We start from the raw sequence: 11,762 nt of genomic DNA, 5'->3' as shown, positions 1-11,762 counted from the left end.
GTCACCATCTGCAGTGATTTTGGAGCCCAGAAAAATAAAGTCTGACACAGTTTCCACTGTTTCCCCATCTATTTCCCATGAAGTGATGGGACTGGATGCCATGATCTTTGTTTTCTGAATGTTGAGCTTTAAGCCAACTTTTTCACTCTCCCCTTTCACTTTCATCAAGAGGCTTTTTAGTTCCTCTTCACATTCTGCCATAAGGGTGGTGTCATGTGCATATCCGAGGTTATTGATATTTCTCCCGGCAATCTTGATTCCAGCTTGTGTTTCTTCCAGTCCAACATTTCTTATGATGTACTCTGCATATAAGTTGTATAAACAGGGTGACAATATACAGCCTTGACAAACTCCTTTTCCTATTTGGAACCAGTCTGTTGTTCCATGTCTAGTTCTAACTGTTGTTTCCTGACCTGCATACAAATTTCTCAAGAGGCAGATCAGGTGGTCTGGTATTCCCATCTCTTTGAGAATTTTCCACAGTTTATTGTGATCCACACAGTCAAAGGCTTTGGCATAGTCAATAAAGCAGAAATAGATGTTTTTCTGGAACTCTCTTGCTTTTTCCATGATACAGTGGATGTTGGCAACTTGATCTGTGGTTTCTCTGCCTTTTCTAAAACCAGTTTGAACATCAGGAAGTTCACGGTTCACGTATTGCTGAATCCTGGCTTGGAGAATTTTGACCATTACTTTACTAGCGTGTGAGATGAGTGCAATTGTGTGGTAGTTTGACCATTCTTTGGCATTGCCTTTCTTTGGGATTGGAATGAAAACTGAACTTTTCCAGTCCTTTGGCCACTGCTGAGTTCTCCAAATTTGCTGGCATATTGAGTGCAGCACTTTCACAGCATCATCTTTCAGGATTTGAAATAGCTTAATTGGAATTCCATCACCTCCACTAGTTTTGTTCGTAGTGATGCTTTCTAAGGCCCACTTGACTTCACATTCCAGGATGTCTGGCTCTAAGTCAATGATCACACCATCGTGATTATCTGGGTCATGAAGATCTTTTTTGTACAGTTCTTCTGTGTATTCTTGCCATGTCTTCCTAATATCTTCTGCTTCTGTTAGGTCCATACCATTTCTGTCTTTTATCGAGCCCATCTTTCCATGAAATGTTCCTTTGGTTTTTCTGATTTTCTTGAAGAGGTCCCTAGTCTTTCCCATGCTGTTTTTTTCCTCTATTTCTTTGCATTGATCACTGAAGAAGGCTTTCTTATCTCTTCTTGCTATTCTTTGGAACTCTGCATTCGGATGTTTATATATTTCCTTTGCTCCTTTGCTTTTCACTTCTCTTCTTTTCACAGCTATTTGTAAGGCCTCCCCAGACAGCTATTTTGCTTTTTTGCATTTCTTTTCCATGGGGATGGTCTTGATCCCTGTCTCCTGTACAATGTCATGAACCTCATTCCATAGCTCATCAGGCACTCTATCAGATCTAGGCACTTAAATCTATTTCTCACTTCCACTGTATAATCATAAGGGATTTGATTTAGGTCATACCTGAATGGTCTAGTGGTTTTCCCTACTTTCTTCAATTTCAGTCTGAATTGGGCAATAAGGAGTTCATGGTCTGAGCCACAGTCAGCTCCTGGTCTTGTTTTTGCTGACTGTATAGAGCTTCTCCATCTTTGGCTGCAAAGAATATAATCAATCTGATTTCGGTGTTGACCATCTGGTGATGTCCATGTATAGAGTCTTCTCTTGCGTTGTTGGAAGAGGGTGTTTGTTATGACCAGTGCATTTTCTTGGCAAAACTCTATTAGTCTTTGCCCTGCTTCATTCCATATTCCAAGGCCCAATTTGTCTGTTACTCCAGGTGTTTCTTGACTTCTTACTTTTGCATTCCAGTCCCCTATAATGAAAAGGACATCTTTTTTGGGTGTTAGTTCTAAAAGGTCTTGTAGGTCTTCATAGAACCACTCAAGTTCAGCTTCTTCAGCGATCCTGGTTGGGGCATAGACTTGGATTACTGTGATATTAAATGGTTTGCCTTGGAAACGAACAGAGATCATTCTGTCATTTTTGAGATTGCATCCAAGTACTGCATTTCAGACTCTTTTGTTGACCATGATGGCCACTCCATTTCTTCTGAGGGATTCCTGCCCACAGTAGTAGATATAATGGTCATCTGAGTTAAATTCACCCATTCCAGTCCATTTCAGTTCGCTGATTCCTAGAATGTCAACATTCACTCTTGCCATCTCTTGTTTGACCACTTCCCATTTGCCTTGATTCATGGACCTGACATTCCAGGTTCCTATGCAATGTTACTCTTTATAGCATCGGACCTTGCTTCTATCACCAGTCACATCCACAGCTGGGTATTGTTTTTGCTTTGGCTCCATCCCTTCATTCTTTCTGGAGTTATTTCTCCACTGATCTCCAGTAGCATATTGGGCACCTACTGACCTGGGGAGTTCCTCTTTCAGTATCCTATCATTTGGCCTTTTCATGCTGTTCATGGGGTTCTCAAGGCAAGAATACTGAAGTGGAACACTCACAATAGCACCAAATAAATAAAATAAAATACTTGCATTTGAAGCGGAGGCACCTCTTCAGACTGGCTTCAATGGAGGAAGACTTCCACTTTCAGGTGGCTCTGGGAGCTCCAGTTTGGTGGGGTGAAGTGTAGGATTTCTGATTCCTGGGAGGGCATAGCAATATAGTTTCTCTGCAGCTCTATCAGCTAAGGGTAATTTCACCAAAGATGGCAGGTGGCTTCTGTGTCTAAAACTACAGATGTCCTATGTATGGCAACGGAGGCTAGGGTTACTGGAGTCCTGACAGGTGGAAGCTGCTAGGTCTTCTTCTTTCTTTTCTTTTTTTTTTTCTTGGTCCTTAGGAGGAAATTCTAAATGAGGGGATCCCTCTTGGCACCAGTCCTGGCACACAAGCAGTGAGAGTCTGTGGAGCATGGATCCTGGGATAAGGCACCCTGGAACTGCTATAGCACCTGGGTCCCAGGGTGAAGGTACAATTACCGTGGTAATGGTACTGGTGGCTGAGGTGTAACCATGCACAGATCTCCTGTGGGATCAGGGTCTAAGTCTCAGGGACTTGGCAAAATAACTTAAGGTGAGTGCAGAGAAAAAGAGACCGAGCTGGTCAGTCAGGCAAGAAAAGGGAAATTTATTAGAGGGAAAAGAGAGGGTGACTGGCTCTTAAGGAGAACCAGCATCCTCCTTTTCTGATAGGGTCCTACTTATACCCCACCAATGAAAAATTCTCTGAAGGGATGGCCACTTAGCTGGAGGTCTGGCATCTGGTGTTCTCATAGCTTTGAGAAGACAGGCACCAGTGAGAAAACAGCATGCGATTTGGGCAATTTGGTCAGTCTCACGGATCACTGTGATTTTATTCTTTATTTGCGAGGTTGATATAATGAGCCATCTTATCAATGAGACACCATGTGGGCCCTATCAATAACTAGGCAGGGAAGGGGCAAAGGGGAAAATACAGCAGAAACACTGCTTTGGCATAACAGGATGCAGGGGTGGCTTGAGGGCAGAGGGCAAGGCCTGCGGTAGCAGCATAGACTGAGGATGGGGAGCTAAAGTCGCAACTTTAATCCCAAGGTGAAATTGCAGAACTGCAGCCTCATATCCGTAGTGATGGCCAGTTAAAACCATGTGTCTAAACCCAGAGGGCCATATGTAGGGCAGGGGCAGCTCAGCCCAGTTTATGTCAGGTGATAGCCATGACTCAGGACCCAAGGGTGGCCTCCAGACAGCAGCAGCTCCAGTCCTATAGATGGCAATGCTCTGTGGTATGTGGATCCTGAAGAGCAGGTCACAACAGCAACTAGGGGCTCCTGGGGAGCAGCTATAGCTCTAGCCCCAGGAATGAAACACAGAAGAAAGTCTCAGGTAGCTCTGCCAGCTGGGTTCAGTATGATGGTAAAGTCTGTGGGAGTTCTCATAGCAAAGACTACAAAGGTCCTGGGTAGAGAGTCTTGTTGTACTTCTGCTCTCCTTTGTCCTGTGATGAAATTTCCCTGAGGGGATCAGTCCTAGAGATGGACTGGGGGGTGGGTTGACCAGGTAAAATGCTTCCTTTGCTTTTATCTGCAGACATCCTCTGTTTTTCTGTTCTGGGGCAATTCTGATGCCTTATTATTGTAGTCTAGTGCTTTCCCAGAGCTATTTTTGTCTGTATCTGTTCACCTCTTGTTTGTATATTTTTGTTGTTGTTGTGGAAACAAGTGCTGGAACCTCCCAACTCACCATCTTGCTGATGTATGTCATCTCCCTCATTTAGGCTTTCAAATACTGTAGGTCTCTGGCAATCCGTTCCCTTGGTTCTCATCTGAAAATTTCCTTATTTTGTTTTCATTCCTGAAATATTTTTATTATAGACATAAGATTCTGGAATGATAGGTCATTTTTTTAATCTCAATACTTTAAAGATATTTTTGCATTCTCTTCTGTCATCCACAGCATCTGATGAAAAAGTAGTTGTTCAAGGAATTCCATTGCTTCCCATATTTAAAAAGCACTTTTTCCCTTGCTGCTTTTTACTGTTTGCTCTTTCTCTTTAGTTTTTAACAGTTCCTTGTTATGCTTGTTTATATTGTTTGATTTTCATGATTCATATTGTATTTCTCAGTTTCTTTGTTACCAAACACAAGTTCATGTGCTCATACTTCAGTTCAGTTCAGTTCAGTCACTCAGTCATGTCAGACTCTTTTCGACCCCATGAATCGCAGCACGCCAGGCCTCCCTGTCCATCACCAACTCCCAGAGTTCACTCAGACTCACGTCCATCGAGTCAGTGATGCCATCCAGCCATCTCATCCTCTGTCCTCCCCTTCTCCTCCTAACCCCAATCTCTCCCAGCATCAGAGTCTTTTCCAATGAGTCAACTCTTCATATGAGGTGGCCAAAGTATTAGAGTTTCACCTTCAACATCAGTCTTTCCAGTGAACACCCAGGACTGATCTCCTTTAGGATGGACTGGCTGGATCTTCTTGCAGTCCAAGGGACTCTCAAGAGTCTTTTCCAACACCACTGTTCAAAAGCATCAATTATTCAGTGCTCAGCTTTCTTCACAGTCCAACTCTCACATCCATACTTGACCACAGGAGAAACCATAGCCTTGACTAGACAGACCTTTGTTGGCAAAGTAATATCTCTGCTTTTCAATATACTATCCAGGTTGGTCATAACTTTCCTTCGGGGTGATGAAAAAGGAGATGGTGGTTGTACAACACTGTACAATATCCTCACCCAAACTTGTTATCTTTTTACATTTTTATAATGATTATTTTAATAGGTGTGAGGTTATATCTCACTGCTTTGACTTGCATTTGAAACTACTGATTTGGGGCATCTTTTTGTATACCTGATGGCCATTTGTATGTCATATCTGGAAAAATATCTATTCACATCTTTTCCCAATTTTAATTGAATAATGATGATAATCTTGTAATTGAATTTTAAAAGTTCCTTAGATATTTTCAGTACTATTTATTAGGTGTATGGTTTGTAAATATTTTCTCCCATTCCATAATTTGCATTTTCATTTTGGTGATTTTCTGTTTGCTGTGCAGAGCTTTTATTTTGATTCAGTTCCACTTTTTAAAAAATATATATATTGCCTGTGCTTTTGATGTCATATCTAAGAAATTATTGCCAGAACAATGTCATGGATGCTTTCTTGTGGGAGTTTTTATTATTACAGATCTTATATTTAAGCTTTGATTCATTTGCACTTAATTTTTGTGAGTGGTATAAGATCTGGGTCCAATTTCACTTTTTTGTCATGTTACTATACAGTTTTCTCAACATCAGTTATTCAACAAATTTCCCTTTCCCACTGTGTATTTTTAGTGCTCTTGTCCAAGATTAATTGACTTGGTATGTGTGAGTTTATTCCTGGGCTCTCTATTCTGTTCCACTGATTTCTGTCTGCTTTTATTCACATTCGATACTGCTTTGATAATATAGGTTTATAATGTCATGTAATATGTAATATGATAATACAGCTTCAAAATAGGAAGTGTGATGTCTCTAGTTATGTTATTCTGTCTCAAGATTACTTTGGCTATTGGCATCTTCAGTAGTTCCACACTAATTTTAGGATTTTTTTTCCATTTCTGTGAGAACTGTGACTGGGATTTTGATAAAAAATTGCATTGAATCTTTAAATTTCTTTGGGTATTATAGACATTTTAACAATGTTGATTCTTTCAATCTATAAATACAGGATATATTTCTATTTATTTGTGTCTTCAATGTTTTCATCAATGTTTTTATAGTTTTCAATATGTAGATCTTTAAGCTACTTAGTTAAATTTATTCCCAGAATTTTATTATTTTTCACATTACAGTAAATATATGCATGCATGCATGCTCAGTTGCTTTAGTCATGTCCAACTCTGTGCGACACCATGAACAGCAGCCCACCAGGCTCCTCTGTCCATAGGATTCTCCAGGCAAGAATACTGGAGTGGGTTGCCATTTCCTTCTCCAATAGTAAATATATAGTAAGTAGTATTTATATCGGAGAAGGCAATGGCAAGCCACTCCAGCACTCTTGCCTGGAAAATCCCATGGACTGAGAAGCCTGGTAGGCTGCAGTCCATGGGGTCGCTACGAGTCGGACGCGACTGAGCGACTTCACTTTCACTTTTCACTTTCATACAATGGAGAAGACGATGGCAACCCACTCCAGTGTTCTTGCCTGGAGAATCCCAGGGATGGCAGAGCCTGGTGGGCTGCCGTCTATGGGGTCACACAGAGCCAGACACGACTGAAGCGACTTAGCAGCAGCAGCAGCAGCAGTATTTATATACTATACAGTAAATACTATAAATAGTAAATATATAGTAAATAAAGTTGTGTTCTTAATTTCTTCCTGATAGTTTATTGTTAGTATATAAAAACTCTGATTTTTGTATGTTGATTCCATATCCTGCAACTTTTCTGAATTAATTGCTTAGCTCTAGCACTTGGTTTCCTGATGGAGTCTTCAGAGTTTCCTATATGCAGGATCATGTCATCTGCAAACAGAAGCATCTTAATTTCTTCTTTTCTGATTTGGATTCCTTTTCTTTTTTCCATCTAATTGTTCTGTCTAGGACTTCCAGTATTATGTTGAAAAGAGCTTGTTAGAGTGGATACCTTTACCATATTACTCTAGCAGTATAATACATGTTCAATATTTACTCAATGTTCATTCCAAAGCACAGAGGTTTTTTCCTAAAAACTCCAAAACACAGCATCCTACTGATCCCAATCCATGTGTCCAATATCTTATCTGAGTATTTCCCCCAATTACTTGCAATTCTCTGCCTTCCTCCAACTCTGAATTGTCCTTTTTAACATCTCCTTTATATTCAACCCATTTAAACTTTAGTCATAATGCAAGTTCAGAAATCCTGTTATCCTAACCAACTCATGACTTAATTTCTAATTTGTTTCCCAATAAACCATTTGCAATGCTTACACCATTACATTATTTAGTGTAATGCTAAGTGTCTATGGTGGTTAGTTTTATGTGTCAACTTGACCACCCATTGGAGGCCATGATTAAACATTGTTTTTCACTGTGTCTTTGATGGCATTTCTGATTGAGATTAGCATTTGAATCCATGGACCCCATAAATAAGATGGCCCTTCTCCATATAGGTGGACATCATCCAATCATTAAAGGACTAATTAGAAAAAAGGAATAAAGAGGAAGTCACCCCTTTTTGCGTCCTGCCTGCCAGCTTCTGCTTTATTGACTATGCCAAAGCCTTTGACTGTGTGGATCACAACAAACTGTGGAAAATTCTGAAAGAGATGGAAATACCAGAACACCTGACCTGCCTCTTGAGAAACCTATATGCAGGTCAGGAAGCAACAGTTAGAACTGGACATGGGACAACAGACTGGTTCCAAATAGGAAAAGGAGTTCGTCAAGGCTGTATATTGTCACCCTGCTTATTTAACTTTTATGCAGAGTACATCATGAGAAACGCTGGGCTGGAAGAAGCACAAGCTGGAATCAAGATTGCCAGGAGAAATATCAATAACCTCAGATATGCAGATGACATCACCCTTACGGCAGAGAGTGAAGAGGAACTAAAAAGCCTCTTGATGAAAGTGAAAGGGGAGAGTGAAAAGTTGGCTTAAAACTCAACATTCAGAAAATGAAGATCATGGCATCCGGTCCCATCACTTCATGGCAAATAGATGGGGAAACAGTGGAAACAGTGTCAGACTTTATTTTTCTGGGCTTCAAAATCACTACAGATGGTGATTGCAGCCATGAAATTAAAAGATGCTTACTCCTTGGAAAAAAATTATTACCAACCTAGATAGCATATTGAAAAGCAGAGATATCACTTTGCCAACAAAGGTCTGTGTAGTCAAGGCTATGGTTTTTCCAGTGGTCATGTATGGATGTGAGAGTTGGACTGTGAAGAAAGCTGAGTGCCAAAGAATTGATGCTTTTGAACTGTGATGTTGGAGAAGACTCTTGAGAGTCCCTTGGACTGCAAGGAGATCCAGCCTGTCCATCCTAAAGGAGATCAGTCCTGGGTATTCATTGGAAAGACTGATGTTGAAGGTGAAACTCGAATACTTTGGCTACCTCATGCGAAGAGTTGACTCATTGGAAAAGGCTCTGATGCTGGGAGGGATTGGGGGCAGGATGAGAAGGGGATGACAGGATGAGATGGCTGGATGGCATCACTGACTCGATGAACATGAGTCTGAGTAAACTCGGGGAGTTGGTGATGGACAGGGAGGCCTGGCATGCTGCGATTCATGGGGTCGCAAGGAGTTGGACACTTCTGAGCTACTGAACTGAACTGAACTGCCAGCTTGAGTTGGGATATTTCATCTCACCTTCTCCCAACCTTGGACTGGGATTCATATCAGGGTTTCCCCTGGTTTTTAAGTCTTCAGACTCAGATTGAATTACACCACCAACTTTCCAGAATCTACAGTTGGTAGAGAGCAGATCATGGGACTTTTCAGCCTCCATAACTGTGTGGGGCAATTTCTCATAAAAGAGAGAGGCCTCAGATACAGTATCTCAAGCACTGGCTCTGTTTCTCTGGAGAACTCAGAGAGGCATTTCTTTTAACATATTAATAGTTAGTTAGAACCCTGTGTCCATTAACAATTGGGCTGAGAGAGAACAAGGTGGTGGAGGAGTAGGTGGACATGGAGTACATCCCTCTCCACAGATACATCAGGAATACACCTTCAGACACAGAAGTGCATACAGAACACCAGCTGAGAGTGGACAGGAGTACCTGACCAGCAGAAATGAAAATATAGAACCACAAAAAACTTGGTAGGACAAAGGAACTAGGGGAAAAAACAAGAGTGTTAGTAGGCCTGGACCTGCCCTTGGTGGGTGAGGGAACAGAAGCAGGGGTCCAAGCCCCACATCAGGGTAATTGTCTGAGTCAGAGGAGAAACATTTAAGGCTTAGAGTGAAACAGTGATCTGTGGCAGCCTAAATGGAATGGGAATCAGACAGTCCTTGGCATAGCTGTACATACCCTGGACAGGGAGGTAGATCCCCTATGCAGTAGCCGGCAGCTGGAGTTTAGGGATTGTGGAGCAATCACAGGCCGAAGCCTGCTGTTGACTATGGGGAGATGGATTGAGGGGATGTGAGGGAGGAGATTGTTGTGGGAAATGCCTGTGGAGGAAAGTTGGACAGCCACGGAAGCAAAGCAATACTGCTGAATCACACGTAGTGGGTAGAGCCATCACCATAGCCTCTCTCCCCCCACACACCATCATTGGCAGCTGAACAATAGAGAGGCTCATCCATCAAATGCCTGATACACTGAACTACAGAGTAGGACTCCACCCAGAGTGCCCTTTTAAGTTCGAGACATGCTGATCTACAGGGTAGGATCCCAGCCAGGGGGACCCCTGTATGTGCCTGATGCATGGACAACAGAGAACGATCCCAGGCAAGGAAGCCCTCTAAGTGCCTGAACAGGCAGAGCTACAGAGAAAGATGGGCCAAAGAGACCTTCTGATGGCCAGCTACAAGAGACTTGAAAAAAGACTTTGATAAGGCCACAACTCCTGCAGTGGAGGCAGTCAGTGTTCCTGCACACTTGACGCCATCAGGGTCCCCACAAGCCAAGCAGGTGAGCCACTTCACACTCAACTCTCACTGGGGCAGAGATGTCATGGGCAAAAAACGTATTGTGTCTATGCCTGCAGAGTCGCTTCAGTAGTATCTGACTCTTTGTGACCCTGTAGACTGTGGCCTGCCAGGCTTCTCTATCAGGGAATGGGGCTTTCTAGGCAAGAATACTGGGATGTATTGACCAATACTGATTGCCATACCCTTCTAGAGCAGTATATTTCCTGCCACCCTAGCCACAAATTCCCCTGAGTACGTGGTGCTGCCAGACCCACTGCAACCCAATAAGCTGCACCACCTCCACACCTGACCCACACAGGGGCAAACCCAAGTCCTCCAGTGCAGCCTCAGGAGCAAACCCAGTGGACGACCCACATGCAGAGGTGGAAATAAAACTACAATTGAAACTCAGGATTAGTGTGCTTAAGGAAGAAGACCCAAAACCTTCCCACCAACTGTACAAGCTGCAGATTAAATCCACACAATCAACTAGGCAGATCGTGTCTATGGAGTATATAAAAGGTCGTTGAGAGCTCCCACAAAAGAAAACGCATTAGTTCTGACAGCTGTGGACATTGGAGGCAAGAACACAGAGGAGTAGGATCAGATTAAAATCTGAGCTGCCCCCACAACAGGTTCAGAGATCAGCATAGTGTCGGAGGGCAACCTAGGGAGCTAAGGTGGGCTGTGACTTCCAGCGAGGGAAAGGATTCTGACAGCAGTGACAGAAAAACATTTATTATTCTTATGTTTTGATGTCTTCTGTAGATTCTTTGGATTGTTTTTTTTTTTTCCTTTTTTCTCCCCTCTGTTGTAGTTGTTGATTCTATGGGCACTATGAAATCTAATTAAGTTTTTGAGCTTTGTTTTCTTTCCTTTATTTTCTCAGTCACATTTTTTTTTACTGTTGTTATAAATCTCTGCCTCTACTTGGGCTTTTGCAATTCTGAGGAGTTTCCCTTTCTCTCTCTCTCTCTCTCTTTTTTAATTTTAATTTTTAATTTTCTAAGCTTATTATTATTTTTTCCTACATTTATTCCCTTGTTTGCTTTTCCTACAGTTCTTTTCTCCTTGCAGTTGATCTTTAATGTATCTAAATATTCATCTACCTGTGTTTAACTTTGCATATTTATTTTTTATTTCTTTTCTTTCTTTCTTTTCCTCTTAACATATTTGTTAGTTTTGTTTTCTTTTTCAAAGGAATGTTGCTTATAACAACAGGAATTTATTTCTCCCAGTTCTGGAAACTGGAAACCCAAGATCAGAGTGCCAGCATGGTCAGGTTAGTTTTATTTTCTATGCTTTATTCTGCAACTGACACCTTACTTTTGTTTTGTTTTGTTTTCCAGTATGTGCTTTGGTTAGTTTTGTTCTGGTAGATATAACTGTTGGTTGCCTTTGTTCACCAGGTTAATCTATTATACTTTATTTTTGTTGGACTGTTTTGATTTTGCTTCTGGGTGTATATGTATATGCTTATGTTCAGTCACACTTTTTATTGTTGTTATAAACCTCTGCATCTACATTGGGCTTTTACGGTTCTGTGGAGTCTCCATTTTTTCTTTCTTTTTCTGTTCTTTTTTTCATTTCTCGTTTTTATAATTTTAATTTTTTTAAACCAACCCCATGGAAAAGAAATGCAAAAAAGCAAA

The sequence above is a fragment of the Bison bison genome, unplaced genomic scaffold, assembly GCF_000754665.1.
Source record: "Bison bison bison isolate TAMUID 2011002044 unplaced genomic scaffold, Bison_UMD1.0 scf7180017864489, whole genome shotgun sequence".
NCBI classification, from domain to species: domain Eukaryota; kingdom Metazoa; phylum Chordata; class Mammalia; order Artiodactyla; family Bovidae; genus Bison; species Bison bison.
The sequence above is the reverse complement of the archived record's forward strand: the minus strand, read 5'-3'. Positions refer to the sequence as shown.